This window comes from Chinchilla lanigera, unplaced genomic scaffold (assembly GCF_000276665.1).
Source record: "Chinchilla lanigera isolate Chin_1 unplaced genomic scaffold, ChiLan1.0 scaffold00009, whole genome shotgun sequence".
NCBI lineage: Eukaryota > Metazoa > Chordata > Mammalia > Rodentia > Chinchillidae > Chinchilla > Chinchilla lanigera.
Genome location: NW_004955410.1, coordinates 36,473,585 through 36,495,072, shown reverse-complemented (window position 1 = coordinate 36,495,072; position 21,488 = coordinate 36,473,585). Strand labels below are relative to the sequence as shown.

The following is a 21,488-nucleotide window of genomic DNA, read 5'->3' as shown; positions in this document are numbered from 1 at the left end:
CCTGTGGGCAATTGGGGAAAACAAAAATATTTTTGTGCTGTGGCGACTTCTCAGGAAAGAAGGGCTGGCCAGCAGCGGCCTCATCTGCGCAAAGGGAATTTCCACATTTGGGAAAACATGGTCATAATTAATGACTTAGGGAAGCCAAGAAAATGGACCATGTTGGAAAAATATGATCTTCAGTGGCCGAGTCATTGTCAACTGATTGGGCCAGAAAATTGGATTGTTTTAGAAAGATATTTTATATGTAGATATTTGCCTGTAGATCCTTCTTTCTGTGGTTCTAGTAGGTATCCTGCCCCTCCCTGGGGAATTGGCTTCTCTCCCTGTTTCTCCCTACAGTATGGAGTGTTTGCTTTAGTTTTCTGGCCTACGCACTGGCCTGTAGCCTTTTGCTTTGAATATGATGTTTAGATCTTGCTACAGGGCTATTAGTATCAGTTAGAATAGAGATGATTATCCAGGAACTCAGGACAGGGTGGGAGGATGAACTTGCCGATTTTAACACAGCCATTGTTTGATTTTTTTGGTTTTTTTTGGGGGGTGGGGTTCCTTTTTGAGACTGTGCAGTTCAGGCTGGCCTTGAGCTCACTTTGTAGCCCAGGCTGGTCTCAAACTCGCAACAATCCTCCTGCCTCAGCCTCCCGAGGATTACAGGCATACACCACCACACCTGGCTAACACAGTCATTGTTAATTGAGGACGCCATGTGCTAGACCCTTAAGGTAAGAATATCAACAAACTGTCCTCATTGAGACCTGAAGAAACTGAGGCTCGGGGAATTTGAGTCACTTGCACAGAGCTATGCAGATTTTTAACTACCAGCTGTATTTCTCTCCTCATCCTGATTGGAAGATCTGCTCCCTAAATCAAAATGTTATCACTCTATCAACAACTTTCTTGCTTCTTTGACTGTTGTCTTCCTCTTCCTCTTCCTCAGACCACTGTTTAAACTAGATCTGCTCTTGAACTGATCTTTTCAGAGCACTCCGCAGTTACCTCTCTTTTTCAAGGCAAGCCTAACGTTGCAGGCTGGGAGCCCCTCAAATCTTGGTTAACCTAAGCAGTGATTGTGTGCTCAGCTCATTCTTGATCGGCTTTTTGGCCTTCTTGCATTTCCTTTATCAATTTTATTAAACCAGGTGAAAACTCCTCTTTTGCCTCTTTTCTCCCATGATTTTCTCAAAATAGCTTGCCAAATATCAACGTTCTCTAAAATGAAGGTGAAGAATTTCAGACAGAGAATCATAGCTAAGAACGAACAAATTCCTACTGTGTGACATGGAGATGCCTTATCCAGATGCCATCCATGTGTATGCTGTATCCAGTACAGCATCAATAAAACCCAGTGGATTGTTTTCTGAACTGAACAAGCTGCAGGTTAAATCATGTTCCCCTGAAGTGACAATTCCACATTCTAAACCCACATGCCACCTTCTAAAGTTCACTCTGTCCTCCAACTGCAGTCAACCCACAAAACAAACATAACTAGGATTGAAGAGTGTAATTGTCCTGTTGAACCCCAATGAATATTGTAATAATATAAAAATCATGGCATCTGAAAATAATTCAAAACACTTCTATTGAACCTAAAACATGTGCCTTAGTTACTTCACTTATTGCTGAGACAAAATGCCCAATGCCCAAAGTCAGTTTGATGTGAAGTCTCCTGGGATCATCCCCATCACCACCATATGAGAGGTAGGGGGAGGACGGGGACAGGGAGAGGGGAAGGGAGATGGGGAGGGAAAGGGAAAGGGAGAGGGAGAGAAAGAAAGGAAGGAAGGAAGGAAGGAAGGAAGGAAGGAAGAAAGAAAGAAAGAAAGAAAGAAAGAAAAAGAAAGAAAGAAAGAAAGAAAGAAAGAAAGAAAGAAAGAAAGAAAGAAAAAGAAAGTCAGTCATGTACCGTGAATCAGTCACACACTCTAGATTCAACCACCTCTGAAAAAGCTCCACCTGTGACTGCATGAGGCCTTGGGGGAGCATCTAGACACAGCCATAACATGTTAATTAAATTTTATTAATACTTGTTTTTGAAGTGTTTCTTGGCCATAGCCAGATACTGTTACCTTCATTTCAAGATATGAAAAGTGAAGAGATGTATTCGTTTCCTACTGCTATGGAAACTAGAATCACCACAAATTTGGGGGATGAGAACAACATCCTGTTTACTCTGTAGTTTCTGTAGTTCTGTTAGTTAGAAGTCCAGGTAGGCTTGGCTGTATTCTCCCCTTAGGGTCCTGTAAAGCAGAAATCAGGATATTAAATATCCCAGACTCTCAATTGAAAGCCATGGATGTTGGCGTATTCCTTGTCATGAGGTTTTCTCCATTTTCACAGCCAGTGAACATTCTGGAATGTGTCTCACCTCTGCAATCTCTGCAGCTTCCTCTTCTGTGACCAGCTGAGGAAAACTGTTCTTTTAAAGAAGTCATTGTGTTGGACCAGGTCCACCTAGGTAACCTCCAAATGTTAAAGTAAACTCACTTAGAACTTAAATCCCTGCATAGCACTACCTAATTTAGCATTTGACTAAATAATGAGGAGATGGACATTCGGGGCAACCATCATTACGGTTTTTTTTGTATCTTTTTTCTTTTTTTTAGTTTTTCTCCGGTACCGGGAACTGAACTCACGACCTTGCGCTTGCCAGGCAGGCGCTTTGCCGCTGAGCTAAATCCCCAGCCCCGTTTTTTATCTTTTTGAGACAGGGTCTTACTATGCAGTTGAGGCTGGCCTTGAGCTCACTTTGTAGCCTAAGCTGGTCTTGAACTCACAACGATCCTCCTGCCTCAGCTTCCCTAGTGCTAGGATTACAGGCATGTGCCACCACACCTGGTGAGTCTTTAGAGTTCTGTCTGCCGTGAGGAAACAGTCAACCAGTTAACTCCAGATATAGTCTGGAAACAGGCTACCAACTGTACTGAATCAAAGAGTTTCATTTTTAGATGTTATTCTTTGTCCTGTTTTGAAATGTATACACATGGCTTTCTTTCTTTCCTTCTTTCTTTCTTTCTGTGATACGGGGGATAGAGCACAAAAGACTTCACACTAGGCTATATCTCCAGACCATTTTATATTTTTATTTTGAGACAGGGTCTCACTAAATTACTAAGTTGCCCAAACTGTGCTTGCATTTATTGATCTTCCTGCCTCAGCCTCCTGGAGCTCTGGGAATACAGATCTGTGCCACCAATGTCAGGCGGCATGCCTGCTTTATGTTTAATATGCATGTCTTGGGAGTGAGCACACCTACCTTTTCCTACTGGTGCATGATTAAAAGTGTTTCCAAGGTTGGTTTTTTTGACATGCTGTACTTTAGGGCCTCTGAGAAATAACATCTAGAATTATAGGTCAATGTGGTGCATATGGTGGGGAAGGTGGGAAGCTAATATTTTGGTGAATACAGAGGAACAGTTTATTCCTATTTTTAGATAGTGACTAAAGGGTTTTGAAGATTGGAATCATTTTCTTATTCTCTTATTTTCTTAAAATTTGATTAATTGATTGATGTATTAGAGATTGAGTCGGGGGTGCTCTACTGAACTATATCTGAACTATATCTCCAGCCCTTTTTACTTTTTATTTTGAGACAAAGTCTTATTAAATCGCCTAGGCTAGACTCAGACTTGCAATTGTTCTGCCTCAGATTCCCAAGTAGCTAAAATGTATAGGCATGTACCACCCTGTCCAGCTTTTTCGTTATTTTTCTATGGGCAATTCCAGAAGTTAAAAAAATCGAGGGGCTCTGTGCGTGTATTATTCGTGCGGAGTATTTGGGAACGCTGTCTCTAGACATGGGCAGTTTGGGGCGGTGAGGTAAGCATCGCCAGGATGCTGTGCCTGCGGCTGGGGTCTGAACTCCCTAAACTCCTTACTGTACAGTTTCAGCAGGCCAGAGCCTGAAGTCTGCAATGCAAGTGCGTTCCTAGGCTCAGCTGCTTGCAAAGCCTGAGCCTGAAGAAAGTCACCTTGGCATTGGAAAGACTAGAAAAGGCTGACTCTCTCGCTCTCTCTCTCAAAATAAAAAATAAAAAAGGAATTGGGATGTAGCTCAGTATGAAGACTTTGGATTCAACCCCCAGTACAAAAAGAAAGAAAGAAAGAAAGAAAGAAAGAAAGAAAGAAAGAAAGAAAGAAAAGCAAGAAAGCAAGAAAGAAAGAAAGAGGAGGAGGGGAGGTGAGGGGAGGGGAAAAAGAAAACACACACACACACAAACCTAATATGTTAACTTCTTCTCTTTATGATTTTACTCTGATGACAGCCTAATGAAAAACTCTAGTATTTTGATGAAAAGTGTAGAAATGGTTTTGACTTTTGGAAAGGATACATATAGAAATACAAGAACCTTTAAAAAAAGGCAGAACATTTTAGAGGCTAAATATTCTCTCTTCTTTCAAGAACAGTTGGGTTTTCCCCTTTCATAAAATTCTTGCCAAAAAATGGGAAGGGTAGGACATTCCTCAAGTGTTTCTTTCAAAGTCTCCCAGCCATTCAGAAAATGGTGAGAAAATGCAATCATATTATTAGGTCAAGAGCAAGATGCCCATGAAGAAGGCATTTAATAAAGAGCAATATGGTTCGGAGTGCATGAGGTGTGTTTGGCTTTGGGAATTTGGACACGGGAGGAAAGAAGTAGAGGGGAAGCAGTTAATGTTGCTTATTGGCTGTGATGTCTTAGCGCAAAACACACTTTTTATTTTTTAAATAACCAATTTTGTTCTATAAAGTATAATTCTAAAGATGCTGATAGTATGTTACAGAGGTTATTTTTGTTCCCCCAAATTTCCACTTAAAAAAATCTTTCATGTATTCACTCATTCAGAGGCATTTGAAGAGAACTGACTATGTGTCTTGATCTAGGTGCCAGGAGTAGAGCCATGAACACAGCAAGCAGGGGCCCTGCTGATGGGGAGCTTATATACTAGTATAAAGGAGTTTAAAAAAAAAGCCCAAGAAGTATTTATGTTTCATTATGTGATACGTATGAGGCAAATATGTAAGTGCCGGGCAGTGAAAGCCTGGACAGTGATGACAATGTGGAGAAATAAAGCAGACGCAAGTGATAGGTGACCAGGTGCCATTTTAGTCTGGGTGGCTTAGGGGAGACCCCTCAAAAGAGCTGACTCTTGAACAGTGATCTCAGTGACAGAGAAGAACTGGTCATGAAAAGATGAGAAAGAGGAGCCTTCAAAGTGGAAAGAGCAGATGGTTCAAAGGTCCTCAAGGTGGTCAGTAATTGCAGTTTGAGGAAGAGAAACAAAACATAGGTGGTTGGAGCTCAGTGACAAGTGGAAATGTGGCACAAGGTAAAGGTGGACAGGCGGGCAGAGCCTACTTAGTCATGGCGGTCTTTAGTGAGGAATTTAGATTTAAGAGAAATGAGAAGTCATTGGGAGGTTTTAAGCAAGGAAACAATTTTCTGTTTGGGCAAAGAATTGTACAGAGCAAGAGATTAAGCATGGAGATCTTTTTTTTTTTTCAGGTACCAGGAATTGAACTCACAACCTCGCGCTTGCCAGGCAGGTGCTGTGCCACTGAGCTAAATCCCCAGCCCCAAGTATGGAGATCTTTAGGAAACAGTTATAGTAATATAGGTGAACAATAGTGGCTTGGTCCAGGATAGTTTCTGTGAAGATAGGGAGAAGAGCATGTGTGGGGTGGGCGTGGAAAGTAGAGTCCATAAGATCTTCTTATAGCTGGTATGTGAGATGCAAGGAAAAGAAAGGAATCACAGCTGTTCCGTTCTTGGCTTGAGCACTAGGTGGATGGAGGCACCACTGGCGAGACAGGTGGGCTGGGAATAACAGAACCTGCGAATTCCCTCTCTGGTAACTGGTCATTTCATCCTCCTTGCTAACAAAGCCTTCACTTTGTTTAGGATGACAATATGTCCAGCCCTAAGTGATGAATCAAGATTAGTGTAATTCAGTCATAATAATCCCATTCCTCTTTGCTGGGTGCTCACTTTCCCTATCTCCTGTGCAGCAAAAAGAGACTTATTGCTGGCCAGCGAAATCTAAGTGAAGCCTCTGGGGACAGATATGGGTGAACACAATGACAAAGGCTCAAACTGTGGCTGGCATCTTTTGACTTTAAAATGAAGAGTACGAAACTCAAGACCAAGATGCTAAGGATGCTGAAGTAGTGGAACAATTTGCCTGCATCCTGGGTAGTGTCATTTTGTAGCCGAACCAACATGAACCATCATCTATGGCCAGATATCTTGCTTATTAAAAAAATAAACATTTGTTTAAACCTCTTGTTGTTTTCAGTATAAGAAGGTTAAGGGAAAGAAGCAAAGGTTCTCCTTTGACCATGTTAGGTTTTAGATGCCTGTTAAATACTTGCATGGAAGTGCCTGTTTAATATCTCTCCTCCTCTAATGAAATAAAGAACATTTAGGTCTTTTTGGATATGAGTATCATCCTAGAACACATGAAAAGAAAATTTTAAAAGTGATCCAAGTTGCAGCGGCCAGGAGGGAGCCTAAGTTAGAAGCTGAGCATCAATATATAAAACTGATTCCCTTAGCATTGTTAGATTAGCAAGGTTGAAGTGGTTCAAGCAGCAATGATAGCCAAGCTTGGATAGTGCAACAAGCTCAGCCTGAGGATCAGGTAGGTCCCTGCATTTCCAGCTACTTTCTATCACCTTAGTGGAGCAACACTGTCCTGGACTAAAGTATGTGCTTCTCTCAAGATACTATTTCAACTATATAACACAGTGCTCATGGATTGCTATATTTCCTCCTCTGATACATAGCAAGAAGCCTAGTGAAATTCTCCACTAATGTGTTAGGGAACCTAAAGTAGGCCAACATCAAGCTTTTAGCACAGTTTCTGGTTTTCGATAAAAATCAGCATCAACAAACCCAATTGCACCTATTTCCATTACAGCTGTCACCCAGTGCTAGATCTCCCATTTTGTACATTAAAAGTTTGCCAGCCCATGTGTTTTTTCCTGAACATTTTATCTGTATGCTGGATGATTTGGACTCCATTTACAGAAAACAGAAAACAATTTTTTTGTCAGTGCCCTTTCCAAAACAGCTATTGATTGTGTGTGTGTGTGTGTGTGTGTGTGTGTGTGTGTGTGTGTGTATGTGTACAAGTGAGTTTGCAAAATTGACTTCACAGGAGAAGTATCTTGTATTCTGCTCTTACTGTGAGTCTGTGTTCTCTTGAGGTTAATTTGTTAATCAAATTCTGCTTCCATATTCCCTAGTTTATCACTATGCATGGGGGTTTTGTCCCTTATACCTTTTCACTTGTCTCCCAACAATTTATTACAACTAACTCTTGTATCTTTTAAAACAGTTTGGAATCTGCATTAATTTTTGAGTCCCTAAGGAGCACTGTGTTCCCAAACATTATGTTCTGCACTTTCATGCTCATATCACTCTTGTGTAGTGCCAGACACCTCCTGGGATCCCAAGAAATGTTGTTTCTTTTTAAAAAGATGGGTGATTACTCTGGGATGCTTATAAAATATCATTCTCAGTTGAGTTACTCTCACTAATTATTTATCCCAAGTGGCTTAGGTCAAAATACTGGTTAAGAGAAAGATGGTAAGTCTTTGGAAAGGTCTTGCTAGTCTTTCCTTTCTGTAAAAGCAGAGATGAATATCGATTGGTCTTACAGGAATATTGAAAAGAAATGATGAAAAACAATGGAATGACAAAGGGTTTTGTTTAAAATATGACAGGCTAGGGAGATGATGGAATCATTCTCACCAAGCAGGCCTCTGTGCAAGGAGAGTTTACTCCCATGCTATACTCTGCTCATCAGGTGTGGAGAGTGGCAGCCATCAGAATCCCTTTCTGCTGGTGTCATCTACTGCAGACAGTAGGAACGCCTTTCCAAATACTGGAGCCTGGCTGTATCCACATTTCCTCTTCCCTCAGCTGCCGTCCTACAAGGCACAATTGAAATTCCCTCTGCATTCCTCTATGGCTGTGTGGAGATGCAGGGATAGGACCATGGACAGGGGTTTCACCCACTGGAAAGCTAGTTCTCCTCCTGCCAAAAATTCCTTGGAGAGGGTCTTTAAATGAATAGATTCTTCTTTACTCAGGGGTCACCTTTCCCTTCTTCTTTGGAGTCACACATTTTCTTCCAGAAACATGAGCTCCCTCCGCCAGCTCCTTGCTCCTAAATCACATAGACTTCTGACTTTTGCAAAAATGTTTAAGTATAATTTCATTATGAAATACTTCAAACAAGTAGAAAAACATAGAAAATAGTTGCACAAACATCTATGTATAAAACATTCAACTTAACAAATTTTAATCTTTGGGTTCTTTGCAGTAGGATTCATTTGTAAAAAATCTTACAGTACAGTTGAAGCTCCTTCTGTGATCCCATCCATTTCTCTATTTTTCTCATTGCTTCTTTTTCCAAAAGTAACCATTACCTGTGTAAATCACTTCCATGCATGCTTTTATACTATTTATTATGTGTATATGTTTATAAATATATAACTTTGCTGTGTGTTTGTAAAGTATAAAAAAGTACTATATATCATGCTGCACATAACATTGTGCCATTTTTTACTTATCATTATTTTTTAGATTTATCCATGTTGCAACCCAAAGAATTAACTCATTCCTTGTAGTTATAATAATATAGTTGTATATTGTTCCTTCTAGTTAGAATATAGTTGTATGTTGTCCCCTCATTTGAATATACACAAATTATTTTTCCATTCTCTTGCTTTTAAGATGGGTAGTTTATTTTTAGTTTGTTATTTGCTGTAATAAACAGTGAAGTGATTAACATTTAAATACTAGCCTCTTGTGTATGTCATGTGAGTTTCTTCTAGGCCAGAGTTTCTCACCCTTTACACAACTGACATTTTGGACTGTCCATAGCTTTGTTTTGTGGTATGATGCTAAGCAGCATGCCTCTCTTTTACCCACTAGGTAGACACCTGTAGCACCAATTTCTGCCCCCTGTGACACTGAAAATGTCTTCAAACATGCAGATATGTAGCATTGCACTTGACAGCTTTGGATAGTATCAGAATTTCAAATATTTGCCAATTTAAAAGTGAGAAATGGTGGCTTTTTATTGTTTGATTTTTGGGGGGGGCTTAGTTTCTAGTGATCTGGAACATTCCTTTGTATTTCTATTGGCTCTTAGGGTTTCTTGTCTGTGTGATTTGTTTATTGATAGCCTTTGCTAATTTTCTTTTTAGTTACTTGGTTTATTTTTACTGCTTTGTAGGGATTTATAATTTTTGAATAATACTTTGATGATTTCATGTGTGGGAAAATATCTTCTTTTATCAGCTTATCTTTACACTTGGTTGGTGATATCTTTTTTATTTTAAAATGGTAAAATGCATCAGTATTTTTTGTTTTATACTTTCATGTTTATCTAATAATTTCTTTCCACCCCAAGGGTATAAGATAATCTGTTATGTTTTATTCTAGAAATATAAAATTTTCTTGTTCACCTTCAGATCTTTAAACTTGTGTATTGTCATGTGAATACATTTTTAATATAATATGTATATATAATTACTTTAGCATATATTCATTACATAGTTCATCTTTCACTCCTGCCTCATAGCACTCTCTCTGGTTTAAATTTTAGTATTTGGCAGAGCAATTCCCTGACATTCTTCCTCAATATTGGCTTGGTTATTATGATTGATTATCTGAACAACAGATATTCTTTCTCCTTTCTAACTGAAGCTCAACTGTTTTCAAGTATCCATGGTCTTATCTCATAATGTGTAGACTAACACTGTCATAGAGCTTGATTTGGGTGTAGGCATATGCTGCATCTCTTGCCTATGTGTACTAAGTGGAGCTGTGCTTAAAGAGGATAGAAGTGGGTGGGTAACTTTTCCTCTCACTAAAAAGGTACATAGGAAAAGTCTTTCCCTTCCTATTTTTATAAAAGTGGTAGAAAAATGTGATGTTTGATACTACGGCAGCCTTCTTGTCACCCTGAGGGCACAAGCTGGAAACCACCACATTGAGGATGGCTAAATGGAAAAGTGAAAAGGTACAGGTCCCTAAGATATCATTGTTTGTTTGGAGTAATTGATACTGGAACCTCCTGTGATCCAAAATAATGCACCTCTTATTGCTCCAGCCACATTAGGTTGCATATTCTGCTACTTGCACCCAAATACAACCTCAACTACCATGAAATATTTGAGCCCTCACTGTCTACAAGAATTTTGCAATCCTTGTATCATTGTTCACTTTCTACATGAATGTTATGATCATTGTATCATTGTTCTATATCCCCAATTAAATTGGTTTTTTGTGTGTTTTGTTTTGTTTTGTTTTGTTTTGTGTGCTGGGGATTGAACCTGAAGGCTTCACACTGAGCTACATCTCTAGCTTTTTAATTTTTTATTTTGAGGTATGACCTTGCTGATCTGCCCAGGCTGGAAAATTTGCAGAACTCCTGCCTCAACCTCATAAATAGCTGGGATTACAGGTGTATGTTACCATGACCATCTTGGGTTAAGACTTTTAAAATTGAATTTACATTGAAAGAAAATGTTAACTTTGTAGAACTATCTCATGACAATGAATATTCCAATTAATGAATATGGTATATATCTCTATTTTTAAAATCTTTAATACTTTCCATAAAACTATTTTATTCATAACATCTACATTTTATTCATACATAAAACCCTCATTTTATCTTGTATTTATTTCTAGACACTGTATTATTGAATACTATTAAGTATAGTATCTTCGGTTTGTTATTAAATATTATACATGATACATACTGAGATATAAGGTTCCAGTGGAATTTTATGTTAATCTTATATCCATCAACCTTGCTGTGTTATCTTTTTAGTGCTAGTGCTGTTTTTGTAGAGACTATTTTATTTCCTTAATAGATAATTATATTTAAAAATAGGCAATTATATTATCCAAGTAAGAGGAATTTACCTTCTCCTTTTTCCTGCTGGGCTGGAGGAACAGATGCAACTATAGAAGCCTGTGGTTGCTTGATCCAATTTCCTTTCATGTGTTCTCTTCTTGCTTCACTATTCCCTCAAGTAAGGCCCACCACCAGGCAGTGGGCAGCTATTTTACTCTCTTTAACCAGGCAATCTATGTGCCGGGGGGCAGGGACTCTCAGTCTAGTCCGTAGTTCAGGCACTGACCTGCCATATCACCTGTTCTCCTCACCCTGACAGGTCACTTTTAATCTCCCCTACCCCACAGAAGCCCTGTTCCAGCATCCTCTGCCTTCTTTCAGCCCTGAGGCCCTCCAGAACCCTGTTCTCAGCCCCATTCATTGCTTTGTATTTCTGGTCCATAGAAAAGTTTGTATGCTTAGTCAACTGTGCCTTTGAATTTTTCTCTCGTATATTTTAGTAATTGCTGTGATTTGGATGTGGTTTGCTCCCATGATGGAGTTTAACCCCTATTTCGAGGTATTAGAGGGTAGAAACTTAATCTGACTGTAGTGTTTAGAGGTGGGGCCTTTGGGAGGTGATTAGGATTAGAGGTGATTAGGTCATCAAATGGAGCCCCTTTGGTTGAAAACTGGTGGCTTTATAAGAAGAAGAGAGAGCTCAGAGGGGCACACACATGCACATACACACACAGAGACACACACACACACATGTGCTGTGTCTCTTGCCACATGATGTCCTGTTTCACTTTGGAACTCTGACAGGAAAAGGTTATCATCTAATGCAAACTCTTGAACTTTAAGAACTGTGAGCTAAATAAACTTCTTTTTAAAATGATGTTAGTCAGCCTCAGGTATTTTGTTACAGTCATGCAACACAAATAGAATAATCATTGCTTTGTTTTTAGGGCTGAGTCAGTACCTCAGAGGCTTAGGTACAACAATGCTACCTTGACCAGAAATCATAATTCCAATGTCTGCTTACTTCATAAAGGGAGACAGAAGTGGCTTCTGCCACTGCTGATATCTCACACAACAATTAGGATCAAATACAGCATGCCACTTAGAATTTTCAGTGTTCTTTGGGTCTTTGGACTTTGTAAATAATAGTTAAGTCTGTATGTGTTGTCTGGCTAATGGGGAATGGAGGTGAATATTATTTTCTACATCTGAGAAAAATGAGGCTTCTAACTGCAGCTTAGAATAGCCAAACAAAGCTAAGATTCCTCCAGAGATGAAGCTGGGCCCACTTACCCCATGCCTTGTACAAAATAACACCCAAAAGAAGTTTTTGAGCTGAGAAAATCAAACTCCAAGACCAGTCCTGACCTTATTCAAGAGGCTTTCCCATGAACTCAGAAGACCCTTACTGAAAGTCCCCAGAATCTACCAGTACCATGACTTGAGTGAAGGAAAGACAGGAGTAAGAGCAATAAGAGTTGTTTTAAGCAAATTTGGGCAAAGGAATTGTCGATAGCAATGAATTTTGATTGAGATTTAGATATTTTTTATACTAATCTCCTTATATAAACTAGCTTAGTATGTAAATATAATCAAAATAGCATTCATTAAAATTGCAAAACTTATTTATTAAAATATGTAAAGCAGCCAGCTGCAACAGTGGTGATGAAGAAGTGTAAAAATATTTTGTTCAGCAAATATTTACTGAGTTCCTACTATGTGCCAGCACTGTACGGGAAGTAGGAGTAGAAAAGTAATAACACAGGCCCTTGTGAAGCTAAAAATGTAGTTGAGCCAATATGGGCAAATAGATAATGCCATTATGAAGTGGCAAACTTCTTAAAAGTGTGTTAGTCTGCGAAGATATTGAACACCTGTGTTCACAGCAGCGTTATTCACAATAGCCAAGAAGTAGAAGCAACCAGTGTATCCACTAACAGACAAATGGATGAGCGAGATCTGCTAGAGATCGGATGTGGTGTTTTTCAGCTTTAAAAAGGAAGGAAACTCTGACACCTGCTACAACATGGATGAACCTTGAGGGATTCTGCTAAGCACTCTAAGCCAGTCACAAAGAGACAAATACTGCATGATTCCACTCGTATGAGGTACCTACAGCAATTAAGTTCATAGAAACAGAAATTAGAATGGTGGTGGCCAGGGGCTTGGGGAGAGGGATAAATGGGGGTTATTTAACGGGCATGGAGTTCCAATTTTGCAAGACGGAAAATTTCTGGAGATTGGTTGCACAAGGTGAACATTCTTTTTTTTTTTTTTTTTTTTGTCTTTTTGAGACAGGGTCTCGCTATGCAGTTCAGGCTGGCCTTGAGCTCACTTTGTAGCACAGGCTGGTCTCAAACTTGCAATGATTCTCCTGCCTCAGCCTCCCAAGTGCTGGGATTATAGGCATGCACCACCACGCCCGGCAAGGTGAACATTCTTAACATTGATGAATTGTACACTTAGAAATAGTTAACACAATAAATTTTGTAGTGCGTTTCACCACATTTTTTAAAGTGAAAAAAAAGAAAAGAGTATTAGCTTCATGAGGGCAGGGGCCTATTGTGCTCCAGCATCTATGAAGGCCTGATACACAGTAGGTACTTGGCTAATATTTTGCCTTCCTCTAGCTTCTCCTTCCCATCCAACATCCTACACACCAGGACAAAATCCAAGTAGTTCTGGGAGCCACTTCAGCAAACAAAGGCCCTTCTCTCTGCAAGGCACTGAGGGAAGAATTTTAAATATTTGTGAATTGATATTTTGTCATGGTCACACCAGCTATTCTCTACTTCTCGATTATGCTTATCTGAGCTCTTTGGGTATTTAATTTTCCTAAAGATAGATCCTGTTTCTACTTCCCAAAACAGAATAGAATTGTGATGAACTTTGTGATATTACCAAAAACAAAGTGGAAGGAAGTCTGTGAGATGAAATCATTATTAGGCCTTGGTACAAATGGCCCATGGGCCCTGGTGGCAGCCAGGCATAGGAGGAAGGGTGAGGTAATTAGCATGTATCTGCAGCTCCGTGTCTATCTTTGTTCCTTCCCTTCACTGGCTCTGTCTGAGTCTCTTGTTTATTTTTGGCCAAGTTAAAAAAAAAAGAGAGAGACAAAAAAAGTTGCCTTATACGCTGGCTTTTCTACTTTCTCCTGGTGTGCTTGTTTTCCTCTTGCCCTGGTTGTTCCTGCCACCCGCTGTCTTCACTGTCCCTGTTCCCTTGTGCTCTGGAACCCTGGCATAGTACAGAGTACCCCAGGACGGAGAACAGGAACGTGCCGCGTTTTATGAGGTATAGGCTGGGAGGGCCTGAGGGATTCAAATGGGGGAATTTCAGCTTCTGGTCCAGGCATTGGGCAGAGCTCCTTGCTACTGGTCCTGGCTCCACTATGATCATGGGAATACATGCCTGATTTTACAAAATATCTTCCGCAGGGTGTAACATCCTCTGCGGCAGGTGGGGGTGAACAACGTTTATGTCCCTTGACACTTCTGTGTGGCTCTTGGCATAAGTAGCAGCAGTCATGTGTCCACAAGCTTCCACCCTGCAGATGACATCAGAATTTGACTTTCTTTCTCTCCAGGGCTCAGGGAATAAGGAAGTTGCTTACCTCATGGCTACCAGGAAGCAGAGGGCAGGCAAGCCAAAGAGGAAGGGACCAGGATCCAGATATAGTGCCCAAAGTCACACCCCAACAGCTCACTGCTTCAACTACACCTACTTCCTAATAGCTCATTCAGCTGTGAATTTATTGCTGGGTTAATATTCATCCATTGTCGAGGTTACTCTCATGATCTGATCAGTTCCCAAAAGCCCATCAGGTGTTCTTTGGGGAGCATATTAGATCCAAACCATAACAGAAGTGAATTCTACCCACACAAACTAAGAAATAAAATTTTAGCCAAGTATAGTGGCACATGCCTATGATCTCAGCTATCTAGGAGACTGGGCCACATAGCTCACAAGTTCAAGGCCATCCTGTGCAACTTAGCAAGACCCCGTCTCAAAGGGATTAAAAGAGCTGAGGATGCATATAGCTCAGTATGGCAGTGTGCTTGCCTAGCATGTATAAGGCCCTGAGTTCAATCTCCAGTACAGAGAGAGACAGAGGCAGAGAGACCTCCAAAGCACACTTGCTTGTATGAAGTACCCTGCTCCCACATCAAACTTGGGATCTGTGACAATCAGAGTGAGTTTGCAAGGAGCCATCCAGGCCCTTGGGAACAGGGTCATGAATTTTTTAGATGGCTGGCTGGAGTCCGGAGAGTGGTTCAGAGCTGTAGGACAGAACTTCCGGTGAGTGTAGAAAACTGGTCTGGAGAGAAGCCCATGACCTTGGCCTTCTTACCCAAAAAGACCGTGGTTAGGACCATGAATATCGCAGGCCACTTTTCTGGTCTTCTGACCTTCCTTAGGCCTCTTTGGCTGTGTCCCAGATGGTTTTCCCTGGGAAGAAGTAAGTGAGCAGAAAAGAAGGATTTTCAGAAAGTTAGGTTGACCTTGGGTTTCTGCTGCCTATACAAACTCTAATTTGTGCTATAACCTCATTGCTATACACAGAGATTGGTCTCTGGTTCTTCTATGCCTCCTGTCAGCTTCTTGCTCATAATTCACAAGGTCTCTGCCCATGTTCAATCTCCTAAATGTGTTTCCTAGATCTTCCCATAGGGCCCTGATGTTAAGCTAAGTTGAAACTAGTTATCCGCTAAGAAACTGGCTGATAACATTGGAGTTATGTTCTCCCTACATTTGCATTTGCATCTTAAGAGGGACATTGTTGTGGTTTGTGTCTGGATGTCCCCACAAAGCCTTATGCAGTCATGGGGCAGGCTCCTAATTTGTGATTGCTTCATGGGTGTGAGTGCTACACCTGCCCTGGGGCTGGTAGTTTGCATACAATGTAAGGGAGGGAAAGAGGTTTGCTCTTGCCACTCCTTTTTGCTCTTGCTGCATTTGGTGTTTTCCCCACTGCCATGAACTATTGCCCTCTGCCGTGTGCCACTCTGCCTTGGAGCCAGCTCAGTATGGACTGAAACTTCTACAAACTGTGAGCTAAATAAACCTTTCCTTCCTTAATTTTGAGCATCAGGTTTTTTGTCTCAGCAATGAGAGAAAAGTAACCAAGGAAGACATCAAAACCAAAAAACTTAAAAGTTCAAAGGATTGAATATAGAGGAGTACAATGTCAGGCTTCTTGACCTGAGGGGTTTGGAGGCTGCTGTGTCAGTAATTTGAGCTGAAGTAACAAAATACCATAGACTAGGTAGCTTATAGTCAACAGAAATTTATGTCTCATAGATAGTTATGGAAGCTGAAGTCCAAGATCAAGACACTGGCAAGGGCCAATTTTTTGTTCATAGATAACCATCTCTACATATGGTAGAAGGGACCAGGTAACACATTGATAGGGCTTTTCTCTCCTGACCTGATCACATCTCAAAAGGTCTTATCACCTTGGTGATTAGATTTTCAATATAAATTTCAGGAAGACTCAGTCTTCCCATCACAGCTGGTGTCTTGCAGAGCTATCTCCTCCCTTGTGTATACACATCTAAATTGGTCCTGATGTCAGTGCCAAGCCAGATGTCCTCATGTCCAGAATAAAAACATTTGCTTTACAGCAACAGCAAGAACTTTGTATACTTGTCCGTCAGATTCATCCAGCCCTAGGACCTAGATCAGGGCCTGCTAATGAGCTCACCTTAGGCAACTGGAGTAGGTGCCTTGTCAAATGAGATATTTGCTGTGACATCACTGCGCTGCTCATCAAGGCTCCGAGATGGGTCTTTGCCAGGAAAACCTGCATTGAAGAGGAGGCTTGGCCTTCAGGGAAGAGAACCTGTGTTCCTGTGCCAAGCCCAGCATGCCTGTTCTGGGCTGGTCTCTCTTAGCTGCTGATTCTCTGGGTTAATGCACTTTTGACCCACGTGGGGGAAAAAAAGAAGGTGTAAACAGCAGAACTGTAGCAATTGGCTGTTGCAGGTGGGACATTTGAGCTGGTGGGATGGTGACCACTATCAGAGGCTACTGTCTTCCCTGGCCTGACCCCTTCCTCCACCTGCTACCACTACCTCTGCCCTCTCTATGCTACTTCTGAGGACCAGCTGCTGAGGTGACAGCTTTTGCTTCCCAAACCTTCTTTGTCACTCCCCCTTGACTTCTTTCTCAAAATATTCCCCTCTCTTTCCTCTCTCAGTGTCAGAATTCTGGCATCTGACTCGTGTCCTGCGCAGGCTGCCATCTCTGGCTTGCAGGGGTTTATAATTGCCTCTGGTTAAAGTTTAAATAGATGGGTTTCAGCCCAAGAGAAAAATGTAAACAAGTCCTTTCTGCAGTCTTTCAGAACTGCTTGCCACCAGTGCTTCTGAATTCCTGCTAGGAAATTCATTCTGCTCCTCCCTAACTAAGGGACTGAGACAGCCACCTCCACCACTGCCACCTCTGCACTTTCAGAGCCTTGAGTGCCTCTCCGAAGCCATTGAGAGGCTTTTAGATGACCTGCACTTTTCCTTTTAACTCAATTAAGCCCTCAGGATCCAGTCCCCCTTCCAGCAAGTGTACGAGGTGAGGGAATAGGGGCAGTCTCTGTGGGCTGGGAAGAATGTGAAAGGGATCCTCGTTTCCCTGCTGGCGTTTTTCTCTAGTGAGTGGACGGCATGTATTTGTTGCCTGAGGCCCTTTGGAGACTAAGATGGTCTTGGGAGTCCTGAGAATGGGCCATTCTTGGCTGACATCAAGGGAAGAGGGCAGGCTGGGTCTGGCACGGGGATTCAGGTGTGCAGCCTCCCTGTTCCTGTGCTTCCTCTGAAGTCAGCAGGCCTTTTGGTTCTTGATTATTTGGGATTTGTTGTTGTTGTTGTTGTTTTGGTTGGTTATTTTATTTTTTTGGTCTTGATTAAGAATATTGATTTTTTATATTTTCCTGCTTTGTATACTTTGAGTACTTAGGATCTGGTGTAAGAATGGATCCGGCAGGACTTCAGGATGTTTTAGTTAAGGATCTGATTAGATTGCTGCCTTCTCTTTCCCAACCATCCTCAATGAGTCCCCATTTCAAATTTGGTCTCTTACTGACGACCTTACAGTATCCCGACCATATGCCGGGCTCTTCCTCCCGGCCCCTGTAAGCTGCTGCTTTGCCCTGCAGCGTATGAATACCTGGGTCCCTTCCCCTGCCCGGCTCAGCGTCTTCTCCAAACCACCTTCCTGTGGTCTGTGGAGTGTTTCTTGCCTTCCCTGGACAACCAGCCACAACCACTCCTCAAGTCAGTTCTCAACCCTGGGTCCCTTCCTGGTAATCCGATTTTGCCCTCTGTATTCGACCAGTGTTTATGGGACAGCTTCTTGCACAAGACACTTTGCTCTTTGAGCATAGAATGAATTTTTTCTGTCCCCCTACATGGCCCACCCTCATGTGTAACCCATTGTCAATGTTCAATAAATATTTAATCTTTATTTTCCCATCTCTCTGAAAAAATGTCAGTATTTTACAAGGAACTCTTAAGAGGAACCAAGAGGAGTAAAAAATGGATTTGGATTCAAATCTAAACACTGAAAAAATATAGATGAGTGGGTAAAGAAAATGTGATTTACATATATAAAATGGAGTACTACTGAGTCATAAAGAAGGATAAGTGTATTTCATTTGTAGGAAAATGGATGTACCTTGGGACTAAAATGCTAAGTGGTATGCCTCAGACACAGAAAGTTAAATATTATATGGTTTCTCTTACATGAGAAACCCAAAATATAAAAATTTAAAGAGCAAAATAAAAGATCAATGATTAGAAACATGGGGGTTGACTATGTGGAGATAGGAAAGGGATCTAGGCATGGTGGGAGGAAGTAAAAATGATTGGCAAGAAAAAAATAACTAATCTAAGTTCTACTGAGTGTTAGCAGGAAAAGTTTCTTTCTTTCTTTCATTCATTCTTTCTTTCACTTACTTATTTTTAGCACTAAGAGTTTCTTAATTCTTATCCTTTCCCAGCCTCATTTTCTTCATGTGAAAAACAAAGACAGTAAGATCTCTTATGAGTTTCTGAGGGAGTTAAAGTGCTTTCTTACAAGTGTTAAAGTATTTGAAATGTTGAGACATTTTTATCCTGGAACGTGAATCTTACCAACCTTACGTGAACCTTTTAAATCAGTTTAAAAGATATAAGCCACATTGTCCTGTTACTAACACAGCCTTCTTTGATACAGCTGTTCCTTCTCATTTGCACCTGCACATTTTTTAAAAGCTTGTCTTGGGTAAGGTTGGACTCATTTCTTGGTCATTAGAAGAATGTCTCAGTGGTGGAATGAAGAGAAAGTAGCCACTCATTTATGTATGTATGTACGTATTTATTTATTTTTGCTGAGTTACATTTATGTATAGTCGGCCCATGGCATGAGATCAGCTCTTCACTGCCAATATTAACTTTAAAGAGGGAAAGAGACACCAATAAAAATACCCTCCTCTTTCCTCCACCGCCAAAAGTCTTGTGCTATTTTTCCTGTGGGAGGGAGGTGTAGATTCCATTCCTCATTCAACATCTGTGTGCCAGGTAGTAAGATAAAAGATGAATCAGCCAACTTCCATGCTTTTAAAAGTTTTTGAGCATCTGACTAAACCAGAACTGTGGGGGTAAAAAGGAGGAGACAGTCAGTGCCTCAGGAAAAGTTTTAGAGAGATGATGACTTGAGCTGAATCTTAGAATACCGGCATGTGGCTTTCAGCAGACAGTCAGGGTGAAGCTCTTCAGGTGGAGTGGCCCCAACTCTTATCACCACATGCAGCTTGAAGGATTTGGCTCTACCATCTATCACCTGTTCAGCCAACTTCTCCCTGGTCCAAGGGCCAAAAGTGCTTCCTTGGAAGCAGCCTCGTGAGTACTGAATCGGACCAAAGAGCTGACACTCGAAAGTGCTGCTGCTTTTGTTACCAGGGACAGGAAACAGCTGGAGAGGCTGGAGCTCCCTGGGGGAGGATGGAAGAGTCAAGGCTGTACCCTGGTGCCTGCTTCTGCATGCGTGCGTGCGTGCGTGCGTGCGAGCGTGCGTCTGATGGGCGGCTAGATGTTTATATGTAGGTGTCGTCACAGAAAACAGAAGTGAAGATTCAGAAAACAAAGTGGCAGCTCAGAATCTCAAAGGCAGCTGAAAGACTGCTCAAAGGAGTATGACCAAAACAAAAACAGAGCAGGAAGTTGCATCATTAGAGGAAGAATGCCAGTGTCATGCTGAAGAGCCACAAATGTCACAAAATAAAAATAAAATTCATGATTCTTATTTTACCTAGGTAAATACTGTTACAATATTTTCCTCTGTACAGTGTAATAAAATTACTGAAATAATATTTGGTGCAGTAAGCATGAAGAACACAGACCACACAAACAAAAAAATGTAATAATTTTTTACAAGTACATACATCATAATTTATGTGGACAAGCAATTGAATATAACTTTACTCTCTACTTCCTTATGACTATTTTTTCTCCAGCCTTTAAAAATATTAAAAACAAGTTATGAAATTGACTTATTGAAGAACATTTAAAAGGAGTACGTACTTATTATTAGCACAAATTGAGAAATACAGATACGTTAATGCTAATGATTGAAGATGTCAGAGCAAGAAATATAGACGCCGTGAATGTCATTAAGTTTTTCATTTCAATTCAAGTTGAAATGTTAATTCAAAAAGAAATAAAAGGATAGTTTCCCCTTTGATTTAGATTCTCATAAGTACATACATCAAAAATTTATAGGGCTGGCTTTAGTAAGGAGGTTTTATAAAAAGTTGATATAATACTAGAATGAACTTGGCATCTGGGTCTCAGATAGTTCTTTTGAATCTATTGCTTTATAAATATGGCGGTAGCTATTGGATTTCTATCAGCTTTGTAGGATTGTAATGGCTTCAAATGATTAGCTGATTTGCCAATCTCAAAAAGATTTAAAAGCATATTGAGTTTTTGGCAGTGAACTAAAGAAGCTTTGTGTGCTGTGGCTAAATTTCAGTTGAAGTTCTCAAATTTTGAACAAAGTTTCAGCAGGTGTCCTTGCTGACCAGGAGGAGTGACTAGAGAGGAGATGGGTACACCCCCCCCGACACACACCCAGACATTGAGGTGAGGAATCTGTCAGACAGAGAAGAGCAGTAGCCAGCAGTGATGAAAGGCAGTGGCTACATATGCAGCTCTTTATTTGCATGCAGTAGGCCCTCTGTAAATAATTATTGAAGGAAGAGATGACAGGAACAGGTGAGTGAATAAGTACAAAGAAAGAAGCATGAGTGTCTGTTCAAAATGAAGCTTAGATTGGGTTTTGTGACAGGCTTATCACATTTGATACTGCCTTTGTCATTTATTAAGATGTCTAATTTTCAGAAGTGATGAAACCATTATGAAATAAAACATCTGAAAAAAAGTTTGGAAAAGAAATGGACATCTATGCCAAACCAAGTTTTCAAATTTTGTTTGTTTTTTATTTTATTTATTTTTTATTTTATGGATTAAAAAAACTAACAAAACAATAATGAAGACAAAATCAAAACAACACAAAAACAACAAAAATGATACATGACCCAAAACAAAATGATAGGAATTAACAGTGGTTTCTACATTACATACTGTTATCTTCAA

General features: G+C 40.6%; 1 protein-coding gene and 1 long non-coding RNA gene across 3 annotated transcripts in view; both read left to right on the top strand.

Annotated features, from left to right (window-relative positions):
* Mkln1 (muskelin 1, intracellular mediator containing kelch motifs) overlaps positions 1-21,488 on the top strand; it is a 316,551-nt gene that overhangs the window by 73,465 nt on the left and 221,598 nt on the right. The gene's annotated exons all lie outside the window — the stretch shown is intronic.
* The window catches only part of LOC106147792, an 87,906-nt gene that overhangs the window by 11,646 nt on the left and 54,772 nt on the right, over positions 1-21,488 (top strand). The gene's annotated exons all lie outside the window — the stretch shown is intronic.